This window comes from Tupaia chinensis, unplaced genomic scaffold, assembly GCF_000334495.1.
Source record: "Tupaia chinensis unplaced genomic scaffold, TupChi_1.0 Scaffold000568_1, whole genome shotgun sequence".
In the NCBI taxonomy this organism is placed as follows: Eukaryota; Metazoa; Chordata; class Mammalia; order Scandentia; family Tupaiidae; genus Tupaia; species Tupaia belangeri.
In genome coordinates this window covers 2,794,908-2,811,525 of record NW_006160082.1, presented here as the reverse complement: position 1 = coordinate 2,811,525, position 16,618 = coordinate 2,794,908, and the positions used below count along the sequence as shown (strand labels likewise).

Sequence of the window (16,618 nt, the reverse complement as noted above, 5' to 3'; positions counted from 1 at the left end):
ATGAACACGCATACCCTATGGCAAAAAATCCAAAAAAGAAAAAGAAAATGTGAATACATTTTAATTTTGTCAAACATTCTTCTTGCATTTACTGAGATATGATTTTTTTTCTTGTTTAGTCTGTTAATATAGCAAATCACACTGATTAATTTTCTTGTTTAGTCTGTTAATATAGCAAATCACACTGATTAATTTTCAAATGCTGAACCAGCCTTCATTTCCTGGGATAAAGGAATGTTTTAAATATGTTTTAATGTTTTAAATCTATTAATAGATTTTATTTCTTACTTTATTTTATTGAATTTTAACATCTATGCTAATGAGGGAAAACAGTCTACAATTTCCTTTTCTGCTAATGTCTTTATATGGATTTTGCATTAAGAGTAATGTGAGCCTCATAAAAAAGTTGGGCAGTAGTCCTTCCTCTTTTATTTTCTGTAAGAGACTATATGTAATTGGTATTATTTTTTTCTTCAAATGTTTGAAAGAATCACCAACAAAACAATCAGTATTTCTTAGAACTACAAATTTAATCACTTTAATAAACTTGGGGCTCTTCATGTTATCTATGTTATAGATATAGGTCTCTTCATGTTATATATATTTCTTCTTTTTGAGTTTGATAGTTTATACCTTTTAAGAGAATATTCTATTTCATCTAAACTGCAAGTGTATATGTACAGAGCTTATAATAGCACCCCCCTTTTTTTTCCTTTTCATATTGGGCAGGCAATCTACTCATGATGCAATAAGGTTTGAGAGACACATATCTCATACATTAGTAGGAAAATTCAATCATCATGCTTAAGAACCACAGAAGGATCTGTTATTACCTTTTTTTTTTTTTCAGGTTTTTGCCATAGGGCATCTGTGCTCACCAGAGAGAGATAAGAGAGAGGGAAAGGAGAAATCACTGTCTCTCCCCCTTCCCCTCATGCAAGGGATGACCACACCACAATCCCTTCTGCTCTAGTATCCTCTTGAGATTTCGGGCACACATGCACACATACCTAGTAGGATTTTCAAGCCACCAATCTGGGACTTGAACCACAGTTGATGATGTAGTGCTTAACTACCATGTCATCTGCTGGCCCATTATTACCTTTTTAATGACTTTGGTTCAACAATAACATTCTGACAAATATTGGTACTTCTGTCTTGTTATTTTTGGTCAATCTAGTTAGAAATGATCCATTTAATTGATCTTTTTTTTTTTTTAAGAGAGGTTTTTGCTATAGGGCTCATGTGCTCGCCAGAGAGACAGAGAGAGAAAGAGAGACAGAAAGCGAGAAATCATCCCCCAGGGGGGATGGCCGCGCCACAATCCCTTCTCCTCCAATCTCCTCTCGGGATCTTGGGCACGCACACAAATGTGCCTGGTGAGTTTAAGCCACTGGGTCCGGGGCGGTTGACTACATGGGAGTCCAGCGACATAGCCATTACGCTAACTGCTGGTCCCTATTTAATTAATCTTTTGAAAAAACCAGCTTTTAGGTTAATTTTTCTCCATTGTTTTGCCATTTGCATTAACTTCTGCTCTTTACCATTTCCTCCTGTTTCTTATGAGTTTAATTTGCCCTTCTTTTTTAGTTTCTTTTTTTTTAAAGAAATATTTTATTTAATGTTATTTATTTATTCATCTAAATTTGACCAGAAAGGGACAGAGTGAGTGAGTGAGTGAGAAAGCAAGCTACCAGGTCCAGGACTCAAACTGCAGTCGGCCATGTGGGAGCCCACTGCCCTTAACCACCATGCCACCTGCTGACTCTTCTAGTTTATTTTTTTAAGTTTATTTATTTCCTTCAAAAGTGAAAAAGACACAGAGAAAGAAAGAGACAGAGTCAGACCTACAGCAGCCCCAACAGGATCCTGATGTCATGATCTATGCCAGTGCAAGCCATCCTGGGTCATGGGCACACAATGCCAATCATTTCCGGGGGGTGGGGGGTGTCTCCAAATGCAAACTAGTAACCTTCCCATGTAGGTCTGTCTTACAGAATGTTGAGTTTACCACTGTGCCACCTTGGACCCCTTTTTCTAGTTTATTAAGATGGAATTTTAGATTATGTTGACCTGAGATCTTTCTTCTTTATAAATATATTCATTTGATACTATAAATTTCCCTTGAAACACTGGTTTAGGTGAATTTTACAAATTTTATATGTTGTATTTTCATTTTCTTCCAATTCAAAATATTTTCTGATTTCCCTTCAGTTTTCTTTGTGTTATTGATTTTTATTTTAATTCCATTAGAGTCAGAGGACAAACCTATATGATTTGAATGTTTTTAAACATATTGAGGTTTTATAGTCTATGGACTATATTGGTAAATATTCTATCGGCACTTGAAAACAATGTACATTCCATCATTTTTGGCTCATACGGTTTGCTCTGCAATGAGTATTAAGTTTCTTTATGTCTGATCCAGGAATTATATGTTTCTGCATCTAAAAACAAGACAATTCTAAATTACTTTCTATGAAGAGTAAAACATACCCAAGACTGTGTTAGTTTTCTGTGCTGATGTGATAAGTTACCAAAAGTTTAGCATGTGAACATGAATTTATTATCTCATTGTTCTTCAAGGCAACAATCTGGTTACAGCATGGCTTAACTGATTCTTCTGTTAATAGTCATACAAAGCCAAAATCCAGGTATCAAAGCATCTTTCTTTCTAGAATCTCTAGACATAAATCAGCTTCCAAGTTAATTCAGAATGTTAGTTGTGGTCAAAGGACTGAGGCTTTCTTCCCTTGCTGACTGTCATCTGGGAACCTCTCACCCCTTTAAAGATATCTGTATTTCTTATCCTGTTGTCACCTCTGTTATCAAATCAACAATGGCATGATGAGTTATTCTCATGCTTTGTATCTTTCTGACTTATGCTTGACTTTTTGCTACAGCTCGAGAAAGTTCTCTGGTTTTTGGACTCACATAGTAAGATTGGGCCCATGTAGATAATAAAGATACTCTATGTTAAGGACCAAACATTAATTATATCTGCAAGTAACTTTTGCCATGTTTAACATAACAAATTCACAGATTCTAGAGGTTAGAATGTGGATAAATTTGGAGCCAATCTACCCACTACATAGACTCAGACACTGAGTCCATTAGAAAAAAATTTATTTCCATGTTTATATTTTTCCATTCTAAGTAGTTCATGTTTTCATAGCTTCTATTTCTTTGCTGAGAACTTCTAACATTCCATTTGTTTCTGGAGCATTATGCTTTACTTCATAGTATATATTTATACTTGCTTTAAATTCTTTGATAAATTCAATTTCTAGGTCATCTTAAGGCTGATGACTACGATCTTTTCTTCAATAAATTGTTGAGATTTTCCTAACTCTTTGTACGTTAATTTTGGGTTATATCCTGGACATTTTGAACGTTACACTATAAACTCTCAAGTGTGTTCAAATCTTCTAGAGAATGTTCATATCTAAGTTTGTTTCACCAGGCAAGCAAGCCAATTAGGTACAGGGCACATGTCCCGAGACTTCTTCTGTATTTCCAATGCTTATTCAGTTTTTAAAGCCTTTCTGGTACTACCACTTGTAAACACTTCAGGCACTCTGCTGCCTGCACCACAGCAGCTGCAGTGTCACTGACCTTGACATTTGCAGAGCTCTAATCAGTTACTTTATAGAATGTCTCTCAATTTGGATTTTTCATGTTTTCTCATGATTAGAGTGGTGCTATGAATTTTTTGGCATGACTACCTCAAAAATTATGTTTGTAATTATGTTTGTCCTTTTTTTAAGTTGTACATGTACAAGCCTAAGAGAGTCAGGGAGGTAGAAAGAAGCCCCTGGCAGAATGTGGTCTCACCACAATCCCTTCTCTTCTATTTCTACATTCTATTGGGATTTGGGGCATGTATGCTCATGCACTTGGCATGTTTTATAAGACTTTAGGATTGGAATTCATATCAAGGTATGCCATGAGGGATCCAGCTCTCGTAACTACTGTGCTATGGAGCTGGCCCATGTTTGTCCTTCTTAGTGCATCTCATCAAAGGGTTTAGGATGTTAATATGTATTCATTCCAATGATTGATCCTTTAGTTAAACTATAAAGTTGCCAAAAGATTTTTAAAATTATTTTATTTAACTTTATTTATTATTATTACTATTATTATTATTTTCCAGTTTGATCAGACAGAGAGGGGGAAAGTGAAAAAGCAGCCACCAAGTCCAGGACTCTGGTCAGCCATGTGGCAGTCCAGTGCCTTTAACCACCATACCACCCGCAGCCCACCAAAAAGGTTTTCTTTGCAGTAAATAAATATTTTACAGGAGACACTTTGAGACTATGCAAATCCTGTTTCTCCTCAAAATTTTACATACTGATTTTAGCATCTACTGGTAGATCTTATCTGAAATATTTACTACTGTAGTACTTGCCTAATGTGATTCTCTTCTGTTCCTCTTTTCCTTTACATTTATAAATTGAAATTCTCTCTATTTACTCATTTAATCCATTATTTGTTTCTATCAGCTTGAATGCAGATATTTTATTTCAAAGATCATGAATTTTTTCTGTAAAGGGTCAGACAGTAAATATTTATGCTTTGCAGGCCATATAATATTTGTCACAATTACTCAACAGAAGCTATTATTATACCAAATCAGCCACAGACATGTGTAACTGCATTCTTGAGCATTCTTATAGGAAGAAATACCTCTGAAGTGGTGAAAATTGTTTTTTGTATGCATGGAGGTCTTATTCTTTTATTTCATAAAGCATAGATATACATGCAGACATGGATTGGTATATATCTATGGCATTAAGATTTTGGATTGGGTGAGATCATTTAGGAAAATAAAAATCTAAAAGGGCTTATTTGAGGAGTGATAATGAAAAAGAGGTTGCAAAATACTGATGTAAACAACAGTCATGTCCGTTTTCCAATAAACCCTTACATACGAAAATAGGTGGCAGGTCAGATTAGGCCTGCCATCTGTTGTTTGCTAACTCCTGTCTTATTCTATGAGTTAAAATTTAATACTATCATTATTAATTTTATAGCTCAAATTGTTCCATCTTTGGCCTTTAGGAGATCCTTGAGGTCAGCTTCTGTATTCTTTCACAAGCTACCATCTCTTTTTAAGCACTTATATTGCTCCACAAAATATTTTAGTATTTCTCCTGCTGCATCCTATAGTCAACTGCTTCTCAATAAAGCTCTAATTCCTCTTATTGAATGGTGTTCAGAGAACAAGATCTGGGTGCTAAATGTGATCATTGTTATTGGACTGTTACTGCTTATAAACTGTTTCAGTATACAAAGTGAGGAATTATATGAGAAAAGTTTATGGTAATTGTATACCATGAGAAAAAAATTATTCATGGATTTAAAAACTGGATTTCAAATTTTGTTTGCACCAAGATAAACATACACCTTAATTCCATTTTCCATGAATTTTTGAAGTTCCTGCATATGTAAATAAGTATACTACTCACATATGTACATTCTGTTCTCTGTATACATAGGTATCTATCTATGCATCTATCTGTGTATTTAAAAAAGCATGAGTTCATATGAACATCTTCAATTCTAATCTATAACCACAGGGTTAGGACTTCTCCCTTTCTTATTTATAACTTCTTCCTCTAAGAGTGAAAAACAAGACTCTCCTGATCTACAGCCTATTTTCTTCTTTATTTAATTTTAGTATATATTGTACAAAGACACTTCAGAATTGCTAGTCTTATGAGAAATAATTTTACTAATTAGATTATAGTATTAGGTATAGTTCATTTTGTCTTTTATCTTAACAGTACCCACTCAAAATACTGTTTTTCAGTTATTTATAGTTGCTCCCAACAAAGCTCAGCAGCAGAGGAAATGGGATAGAAACTGCAAAAATTGCAGCTGGAATTTGTTTCACTCTGCTACCTGCTAGCCCAACAAGATTCTTTTTTTACTGTTAAGTTTTTCCTATTAATATTGCTGAGCAATGGAAATTAACTAAGCATGAGCACTGACATCAAATGACACAATTACATAGTAAGTTATTTCAAGCAAAAATACTTATGAGAGGAACTGGATGTACTGTGAATGGGTGGGTGGAATCTAAAAGTTCTCTTCTGACAGTACTCTGAGAATGAAAGCATGGATTTTTTGGGGGTATCCTTAAGGTCAATTTAATATTTTATGGATGATTTCTTTTTACTCCATGGGGCACAAATGTTCACCATTGGGAGACAGAGAGAGGAAAAGTGAAAAATCACTTCCCAGGTGGATGGCCACACTGAAATCCCTTCTCCTCCATTTTCCTTTCAGGACTTTGGACCTGCATACATGCACACCTGGTATGATTCTCAGCCCAACAGGTCCAGCACTCAAACCATAGAGTTGGCCATGTAGGATTCAGTACCTTAACCACCATGACACCTGCTGGCCCCATTTACAGTTAAATTTTATCCACAAAGTGCCTAGTATATTGAACATGCAGCAGAACTCAACAATACTACTGGATTAATTTGGGAGAGTTGAAGGTGAATTCCTATTCCAAAATATTCAAAAAGATGATCACTCATCCATATTGTGACACCATACTTTGAAGGCCATTCCACAATCCCTTCTCCTCCATGCTCCTTTTGGAATTTTGGGCATGCATGCACATGCACTCAGAATGATTTTCAAGTCATTGGGTCGGGGACTGGAACCACAATCAGCCATGTGAGAGTCCAGCACCTTAACCACTCTGCTACTTGCTAGCCCAAGAAGATTCTTTTTTTATTGTTAAGTTATTCCTATTAATATTGCTGAGTAATAGAAATTAACTAAGCATGAGCATTGACATTAAATGACACAATTACATAGTAAGTTATTTCAAGCATTTAGTATCTACATTTATCATAAGGTAGTAGCCTATTAAACGAACATATAGGGGTCAGTCTTCAATTTAGAAAATTTCCCTTCTATGTACAATTGTGTTAATCAGTGTCTATTTAAATCTGTCTTACACATTTCAAATTAATTATTTTACACCATTCTATAACACTATCAAATACTTACCAGATAAATTATATTTTCATTTCTTTCATGAGAGAGACAGACAGACAAGAGTCCTCAAAAGGGTCTCACACCATGATCCTTCCCCAAGTCTTCCAAGTCAGCTAGGCACAGGCATACGTGCATATGCCTGGCATGTACAGGTGGACCTAGGAACTGAATACCATACTTTCATATGGTTCTACCATTACAGGGCACTGTGCTACCACTGTGACTACAGCTGGGCCATAGCTAATAAATTTCTATTCCTTCTCTCATCCTCCAAACTCCCTATGTCCACAGTCCCTCACCATCAACCTCTACCTTGCAGCTAATAGCCTGCTTTGCACTTAATGAATATAGATGGACTTAAGGGGACAGTTCATCCCCACCAAATTCACCAACCTTACTGCAACTATACCAACAGACTCTGACTTTGCTCTTGTGAAATAGAAGAAAATGTCTCCATTCCTTGAACTCTTCTCTTGTGTTCTGGATCTCATCCCCCTTACTGTCAACTCATTTACTCCTGGAACTCGGTAGAATTACTACATTCTCACTACTGACTTGTTCCTATTAGCATTCAAATATACTACTCAAAAATGAAAAAACAAACAAACAAAAAAAACTCCCTTAATTCCTCACCAATCACCCCATATCTGTGTTCTCTATTCGTAGCATAATACCTCAGAATGGATATCTTGTCTTTTCCACGCCCTATATCATCTCATCATATTCCAAGCAAACTTTTGTCCCTTCTTTCAATCATAATATGTTCAAAGTCATGTGTGATCTTATCACTATAATGATTAATTGCATGTCCTTTCCCCTTCCAGTTTTCAGTAGTATTTTACACACTGACCACTATTTCCTTTTTGAAACACTTTCATCTACAGGCATCTTTGTAATCTATCAGCCCTGCCTTCTCTGTCTCCTTTACTAGGCCTGACCTCACATGCCTAACTTCAGGATCTTTTTTTTTTTGGAGAGATTTTCACTGTAGGGCGCGTGCGCTCGCCAGACAGACAGAGAGAGACACAGAGACAGAAAGCGAGAAATCACCCCCCAGGGGGGATGGTCACGCCGCAATCCCTTCTCCTCCATTCTCCTCGGGATCTTGGGCACGCACGCACACGCGCCCGGCGTGAGTTTTAAGCCACCGGGTCCGGGACACGAACCGCGGTCGACTATGTGGGAGTCCAGCGACATAGCCATTACGCTAACTGCTGGTTCCCCAGGATCTTAAAGTGTCCAAGGGCTTTGTCTTAGCTGAAATGTCTTCCTTTATCCACCTTTATTGAGGTGATTTCATCCAATCTCACAGCTTTAAATGCATATATACAGTGACAACTCCTAAATCTGTATCTCTAGCTCAGAGCAACAGATGCATCATGGGTACCTTACATTTAATATCTGCCAAAGAGAATTTTATTTCCTCCTTACTCACCTCCCTGCTTTGCTCATCCATATACTGGTAAAAGGATTTTTCAATTCAGTTGAAAAATTGAATTTTTCAATTCAATTGCTCAGACCAAGAATCTGAATTTCATTCTTGCCACTTCTCTTTACTTCACTCATCACATACATTCTATTAGTCTGTCCTGTTGGCTCTGTCACAATCCTTATGTCATCTGCTACTCTGCTAGAACCCCAATCCAGGCCAGCATTCACTTTACAGCAGAACTACTTCACTAGCCTTCTGACTACTCACCCCTCTTCCTTTATTGTTCCTCTTAAGGGCCTTCTCAACAGAGCCAGACTCTTCTTCCAAAATAATATAATTATGACCTCATTCACCTCCAGTAGCTTCCTATTGAATTAGAATGAAATCCAAACTATCTAAGATGGCCACTTACAACTCAATAAAATACACCCTCACCTATTTCTTGAACATTAACTTTACCATTCTCTTTTGTGCACTTCACTCTGGTCATTATGGACTTTCCAGTTCTTAAAAAGACCAAGTTTGAGACAGCACATAGCCTGATGGTTAGGGTGGCTGGATCCCACATGGCCAATTGCATGGTTTGAGTCCTGGACTGAAAGACACATTGGGTGTGTGTATGTGTGTGTATTTCCAAAATCTTGAAAGGAGGGAGAAATGAATGAGAAGAAACTGCAGCATGACCATGCTCCACGGGGGATACTTTCTCATTCCCCACCTTTCTGACCATATCCTCCACCCCCCTACCTCCCATCCCCTCTCAAAGGGCATGCAGCCTCGGCCTCTGGCAAATTAAAAAAAAAAAAAAAAGACTTATTAAAAACTTATTAAAGCACTTACTTTGTGCTCAAAGTCTTTGTCTAGAATAATCTCCCAAATATTTGCCTCATTCATATCATTCGTGCTTTAGGTCAAACATGACTTGCTCAGAAAAGTCTTCCTTAACTACCATTAATTAGTCCAACATATTTTATCCATTGCCCTAATTTATTTAAAACAGTTATCAACTACTGTATCTAAAAAATTACCATTATACCTTATTATTTTTATCTCCCTCCCTAGAATGTATACTTCAATAGGACAGAGAACTTGTCCTTTTTGATCATCTTATACCCAACACCTACAACAACGGGCACACCGCAGGTATTCAACTGATGCTTAAATGAATTTCTAAATAAGATGCTGGTGTTAAAAGAAATTTTTTGAATGAAAGGCTCTTCAATACAGAAAAAGACTTATGTATAATTCTTTATATTACATTATCTTTTGTAATAGTAAAAGCTCAAAAATGACCTAAATGTCCAACATTTAAGAAATGATTACACTTATGGTACACTCACAGGACAGACTCTCATACAGACATTAAAGATATATATGGGGGGAGCAGGGGACGACCCCATAGTGCAGCAGTTAAGCCCTGTGTACAGGGTGCTGGATCCCACAGGGCTGTGACTTGATAAACAAAACATACCAGGCACATGTGCATGTGAACCTAAAACCCTGATAGAATGAAGCAATGGAGCAAAAAGAATTTCTGTGTGAACACACCCCACTGGGAGGGGTGCTTTCTCTCTCACTGGCAAGTGCACATGTTGTCTGACTATAGTAAAAATAATAATATGTATGGGAATTTTTCATAATACCAGGAAAAGCTTATTCTATATTATTAAATTAAAAGCTCAAAATCCGAAATTTTATATATAGTGTGATCTCATTACTTAAGAATACATGTATTTGGGTTGGTCCTGCAGCCTAGTGGTTAAGGGAGCCAGATCCTATATGGCTGGCTGCACAGTTCAAAACCCAACCCCGGTGGCTTGAAAAATAACACTGGGTGCATGTGCAGCATGCCCCAAATCCCAATGGGATAGAAAAATGGAGAAGAGACTGCAGCATGACCACATTCCACTGGGGGGGGTGCTTTCTCCCTCTCTTTCTCTCTTACTCTGTCTCTTTCTGGCAAGCACACACACTTTCTCACAATTAAAAAGATACATGTATTGAAAAAGCTTAAAAACAATATCTTTAGATTGCAAGGGTATGGGTAAATATTTTTGTTTTTCTACACCTTTCAATTTTCTGTAATAAATATGTATAAATAATTTTAAAAATTAAGTAATAACCCTCTAAGAAGGAGTTTACTAAGCATTTCATATTCTCTAATATGTTGACCTTAAATTTCTACATAGTCTCTACAAGTGGCTGCAACAATGGCTTTTTACAAACATATGCCATCTGAATCTGACATCCATGTTTCAGATATTTCTTATCAAGTCAGTAGTACTGCCATCTATGGTGTTTTATGTGTTAGGTGTATTGTCCATGAATTAACTAATTGTTAGTAAAGTCACAAGGTAATCACAAGATGACACCAGTCTGTAAACTCTGTAGTTAGTTATCCTCTATGAGATAAGATTTAGAATGGTCTTCCACTTTGCATTGCTGGTTAGGAATTATACCTTACTCTTTGATCAACCTCACTATCTATAAAATCATAGATATTCAGATTGTTATATGGTTACACCATTATCTTGTGGCTAACTTAACATTTTTTAATGAGCAATATTATACTGCAAAATTCTTTTTTTTTTTAATTGCCACAGGTGTGTGCCCTCATCAGAGTGAAAGTGAAGGAAAAAGTACCCCCAATGGGGACATGATCATGCCACAATCCCTTCTCTATTTCTCCATCATTCAGGACTTTGAGTATGTACACATACATGCCTGGTGTGTTTTTCAAGCCACTGGGTCAGGGATTTGACCCGTGGCTGAATCTTGGCTCCCCAAACCTTTAGGTTATAGGGCCAGCCCCAAACTGCAAAACTCTTAAGAGCAACTGCCTATGGTAGTTGTCATTACATCCTGCATATTGAAATGAATATGCAATGAAACCTTCCACACTGTAAGTGTCTAATACTGTATTGCTATCTCCTGACCAAAAAGAATGTCCTCTCAGAGATGAAAAGAGAGAGATTCCAATGGGTTTGGGCAGGAAATAAATGTCTTCTTTGAGTAGGAAATAAAGTCAACATGTGATTCTCGGGAATAGGAAGAACAGCAGGATTTCCTTGAGAAGACCAATGGCAATAATGTATCTCAGTTCTAAGTGATTTAGGATGAATACTCTCACCATCAGGTTTTTTTTTTTTTTTTTTTTTTTAATGTGCTAGCTGGAGAAAGACAGGACTGGGTGGGTGTGAGAAAGCACCCCTCCTCCCATGAGGGATGGCCATGCCACAATCCCTTCTCCCTTATTCTCCTCTTGGGATTTTGTGCATGCATGCACATACACCTGGTTTGTTTTTTAAGCTTCTGGGTCCAGGACTCAAACCAAGTAGTCAGCTATGTGGGATCCAGCTGTCTTAATCACCATGCCACCAGCTGGCCCCAATAAAGTTTTTTTTCTGTGCCTTTAGTTTTGGTTAGGTGCTTCCTATTCTGCCAATGCATTCCATATTTCCAACACATGGGACTATGACTTTCCTGCTCTTGGGCTCCATTCAGAAGCTGACATCTTCCATATCTTGACAACAATAAAATGCAGAATTTTCACTCATATCTAACCTGTCTGCTATGGTTTAGATAATGGTTTATCCTCCAAAGGTTCATGTTCTGGAATTTGTTCCCCAGCATAATAGCATTGGGAGACTGTGAGGCTTTTAAGAGGTGAGGGTGGTATTTGGATGATGGAGGTGTCACCCTCATGTACTGTCTCATGAGATGGAGTGAGTTATAGCTCTAATGAGAAGAGGTTAGTTCTCATGAGTGTGGGTTGTTACAAAAGAAAGATGGCTTCTCTCTCTTTGTACATCCCCTTGTCCTCTCTGCTTTATCTTTTTTTTTTTTTAATTTGTGTGCTCTCAGCAGAGAGAGACTGAGAGGAGAGGGAGGAAGCACTCCTTAATGTGGCATAGTCATGCTGCAGTTTCTTCTCCATTTCTCTCTTTTTGGGAGAGGTTTTTGCTATAGGGTGTGTGCGCTCACCAGAAAGACAGAGAGAGGCAGAGAGACAGAAAGTGAGAAATCTTCCCCCAGGGGAATGGCCACGCTGCGATCCCTTCTCCTCCTCTCAGGATCTTGGGCACGCATACACATGCGCCCAGCATGAGTTTAAGTCACCGGGTCTGGGACTTGAACCGTGGTCGACTACATAGGAGTCCAGCGACATAGCCATTACGCTAACTGCTTGTCCCTCTTCTCCATTTCTCTATCCTCTCAGGATTTGGTGTATGTATGTACATGCATCCAACATGTTTTTCGAACTACTGAGCCTAGGATTCAAACTATGCAGTTGGCATTTGGGAAACAGCTCCCTTAACCACCAGGCCATGGACTAGCCCCATCCTCTCTGCTTTTGCCAACTATATTGAAGTGGACCAGATGCCAGCCTCATGCTGTTGCACTATCCAGTCATCAGAATCAAAAGCCAGACAAACCTTTATTCTTTATAAATCACCCAGTCTCAGGTATTTTTGTTAAGAATACAACAGCAGATTATGATGCTGTTTCTGTTTTCTTCTGTGTTCCTCAGTCTCTGGATGAAAATAAAACCAAGTACTCTCCCCCAATTATGAATAGTTAATATTTTATTAAATATAAAATCTGAGTTATCACCTCCTACAAGCACAACTTCTTTTTGTCAACCCAGCATTTGCTACGAGCTGCCCATTCTAGAAAAAAATTAAGAATTTTGTAGCGTTATGATACAACTGCCTAATAATGGTCTCCACAATAGCTAGATCCAGGGCACGACGTCCACCTTCACTTCAGTCCTATGGTTACCTCCTCTAGTCTATCAGTCAACCAACACCAAGTATTAATACTTAGAGATTTTCCTCCATACTCACTACTTTAGGTGTATATGCATGCCAGTGTTGAAAGTGGGCACTGTATTTCACTTCATCTTGTAACAATCCAGTCTACCTTTAAATTACATTGGCCAACAGAGGGTGATAGTGTAAATACCCACATGATTATATAATGCATTACAATAAGTGAATAAATGTGATGAGGCCCTGATATTTTTTTCATGCTGACTCCTAGCTCACCAGCTGAACATGGATTACTACTATACCTAAAGCAATGGTTTTCAACACTGGCTGCATCAGAATCATCTGGGAACTTAAAAATTAAAAACAAAAGCAACAACAACGAAGAAACTATACCTGGGCTCCACTCGATACAAATCAAATCAGAATTTCTAGGAAGTGGGGCTTGGCCACTGGTGGTTTTTTGTTTGTTTTGTTTCAAATTCATCAAGGGATTCTATTACGCAGCCATAATAGAGATAGAGGAATCCAGAGCAGTGGTTCCCTCTTTTAGGCTATATCAACACCACCTGGAAGTAATTAAAACTGACTGCTAGGGTCCACACCTAGAGTTTTTGATTTGGTAGGTCTGAGGTAATACCTAACACTCTGTAGTTCTAATATTTTCCAGGTGATACTAAAGCTGCTTGTCAGAAGATATACTTTTGAGTAGCAAGAATCTAGAGCTGCCAGCTATGCTCCATTTTTTTGGTTCTTATTTATTTATTTATTTAGTAGAGGGTTTTTTTGTTTTTGTTTTTGTTTTTTGCTATAGGACGTGTGAGCTCACCAGAAAGACAGAGACAGAAAGACAGAAAGTGAAAAATCACTCCCAAGGGGGGATAGCCACGTCACAATCCCTTCTCTTCTATTCTCCTCTCGGGATCTTGGGCACGCATGCATGCATGCCTGGCTTGAGTTTAAGCCACCAGGTCTGGGACTTGAACCATGGTCGACTACATGGGAGTCCAGCGACATAGCCATTATGCCAACTGCTGGTCCCAATGCTCCATTTTTTTAATAACCAAGAAAGGTATTATAGAAGCTGCTGGAACAAATCCTGAAGGAGGCTAGTTTTGTTTTAAAGTTCATTTATTTCTCCTATGAGGGCGATAGCACTCCCAACAGGGTGCTGACACCATGATCCATTCCTAGCCATCAGCCAGCCCCAGATCAAGGGCACTCATGTGCCCAGCACATTTATGGAGGTCTCTGGACTTGAACCAGAAACCTTTCCAGTAAGATTGCCTCTCAGAGCCTCACATGTTAACATAGTGCCACTGTCCAGTCCCCCAGTATTCTGTACTAATAATAACGACATGACTCATTTTTATTTCTTCTTCTTGTTCTGCATTGATCACCTGGACATGCAGTCTCCTGGGAAGTCTTGTGATGACACTGTAATTATCGCAAAATAGCTAAAACCTCCACTAAGGTAAAGCAGTCCGCATCTTATTTGACACAGCTGATCACTCCTTTCTCCCTTAAATATTCTCCTCGCTAATACTCATGACCCCAGACCCCGTTTTCCTCCAGTTTCTCTGGCCACATTTTTATCCAGCCCTTCTTCATCTCCCTTACATTTAAATGTTGAAGTGCCACTGGAATCTATTTTTTATATGTTCTCTATACTCTCTCTCTGATCTCATGCAGGTTTATGGTTTTACATACTATGTATATATTGATAACACCCAAATTTATACCAGCCCAGACTGCTTTCCTGAATTATAGACATGTATGTTCCACTGTCTAATTTTCAACCTCCTGGGACCAGCAGATGATGTAATGGTTATGTTGCTGGATTCCCCCGTAGTTGACCGTGGTTTGAGTCCTGGATTCATGGTTTAAAACTCACACCGGGTGTGTATGCGTGCATGTGCAAAATCCCAAGAGGAGAATGGAGAAGGCACTGTGGCGTGGCCATCCTCCTGGGGGGTGATTTCTAACTATCTGTCTCCCTGTCTCTCCCTGTCTCTCCAGTGAGTACACATGGCCAATAGCAAAAACCTCTCTTAAAATTTTTTTTTCAGCATCTTTTGGCTGTCTACTGAATATCTCAATCAGAATATTTCTAAAACAGAGTGTCTGATCTTCCCTTCTTCCAAAAACAGAAAACCTGCTCTTCCCACATTCTTTCCCAAATTAGTTACCGGCAACTCTATTCTTCCAGGCGCTCTAACAAAAAATTCTGTGAGCGTCATTGACCTTAGTTTTCTCTCCCAATTTATATCCGATCTATTAGTAAATCACACTGCTACTATCTTCAAAATATATCCAGAATTTGAACTTTTGTCACTACTTTCACTGTTACCGCCCTGGTCCAAGTTACCAATAACTCTTGAATAAATTACTGAACCAGTCTCTTTGGTCCTGCCTCTCCCCTTCCACCTGTTTCTCAATATAGGAGTCCGTGTGACTTTGTTAAACCCTAAGTCAAATTATGTCACTAATTTCATTAAAGAGTCCCAGTAACTTCCAACATCAGGTGGGAAGGCCGAATCCTCTCACTAGCATCGGAGGCCTTATACAGTCTGCTCCTGCCGCCGTTACTAATTAAGACCTTGTTTCCCACTACTCTCACTCCACTCCAACCAGACTAACATTCTTACTGTGCTTCAAACACACTAGGCATTCCACACCAGGCTCTTCTACTCAATAGAGCTTTTGTCTAATAGGGCTTTCCTCAGATATAGAACCTAGTGCAGTCCCTCACCTGCAAGTTTCTGCTTAAGTGTCACCTTTACAGTAAGACATTTCTGGTCTCTCTAAAAACCTATGTAAACTCTTTCCAATAGTCTCTATCTCACTTTCCTGCTTTGTTTTTGATCTTGGCCCTAACAAACTACACATATATGTACACACATATAAAATTGACCTTATTTATCCCGTATCTCCCTTGCTACCCAAGCAGACACAAGCTCCATGTGAAAACGAATTTCATCTGTTTTGTTCACTACCGTATCTCTAATGCTAAGAATAATCTCTGGCAAATAACAGGTGCTCATTAAATATTTGCTGATAAGTAAACCAGTAAATATCTGTATCCAGACACAAGTTTACAAGGTGTCTTTAAAAGGTGGGGGTGACCAGCTATGTGAAATAATGATGAAAAATCATAAAAGATGAGAACTGAGAATTGATCACTGAATCTGGTATTGTGGAGGTCATTTTGACCTTGACAAGAACTGATACGGTGAAAAAGTATTCAGCCAAGAATGAATGAGAGGAGCGCCGGAACGGCCTGGCCGGCGCCCCCCCCCACGGGGCCCACTGGGGGGGGGCACGCGGCTGGGGGCTCACGCCCCCCAGCGCAGCCAAGAGCCTCTCCCCGGGTGAAGAACTTGCAACTTAAGAAGATGAT

The 16,618-nt window shown here is 38.5% G+C and overlaps 1 protein-coding gene and 1 pseudogene across 5 annotated transcripts in view; both read right to left on the bottom strand.

The window, feature by feature from the left end:
• EML5 (EMAP like 5) overlaps positions 1-16,618 on the bottom strand; it is a gene marked incomplete at its 5' end in the record, with an annotated part of 178,982 nt that overhangs the window by 155,232 nt on the left and 7,132 nt on the right.
• On the bottom strand, positions 720-823 carry LOC114009589 (uncharacterized; annotated as a pseudogene).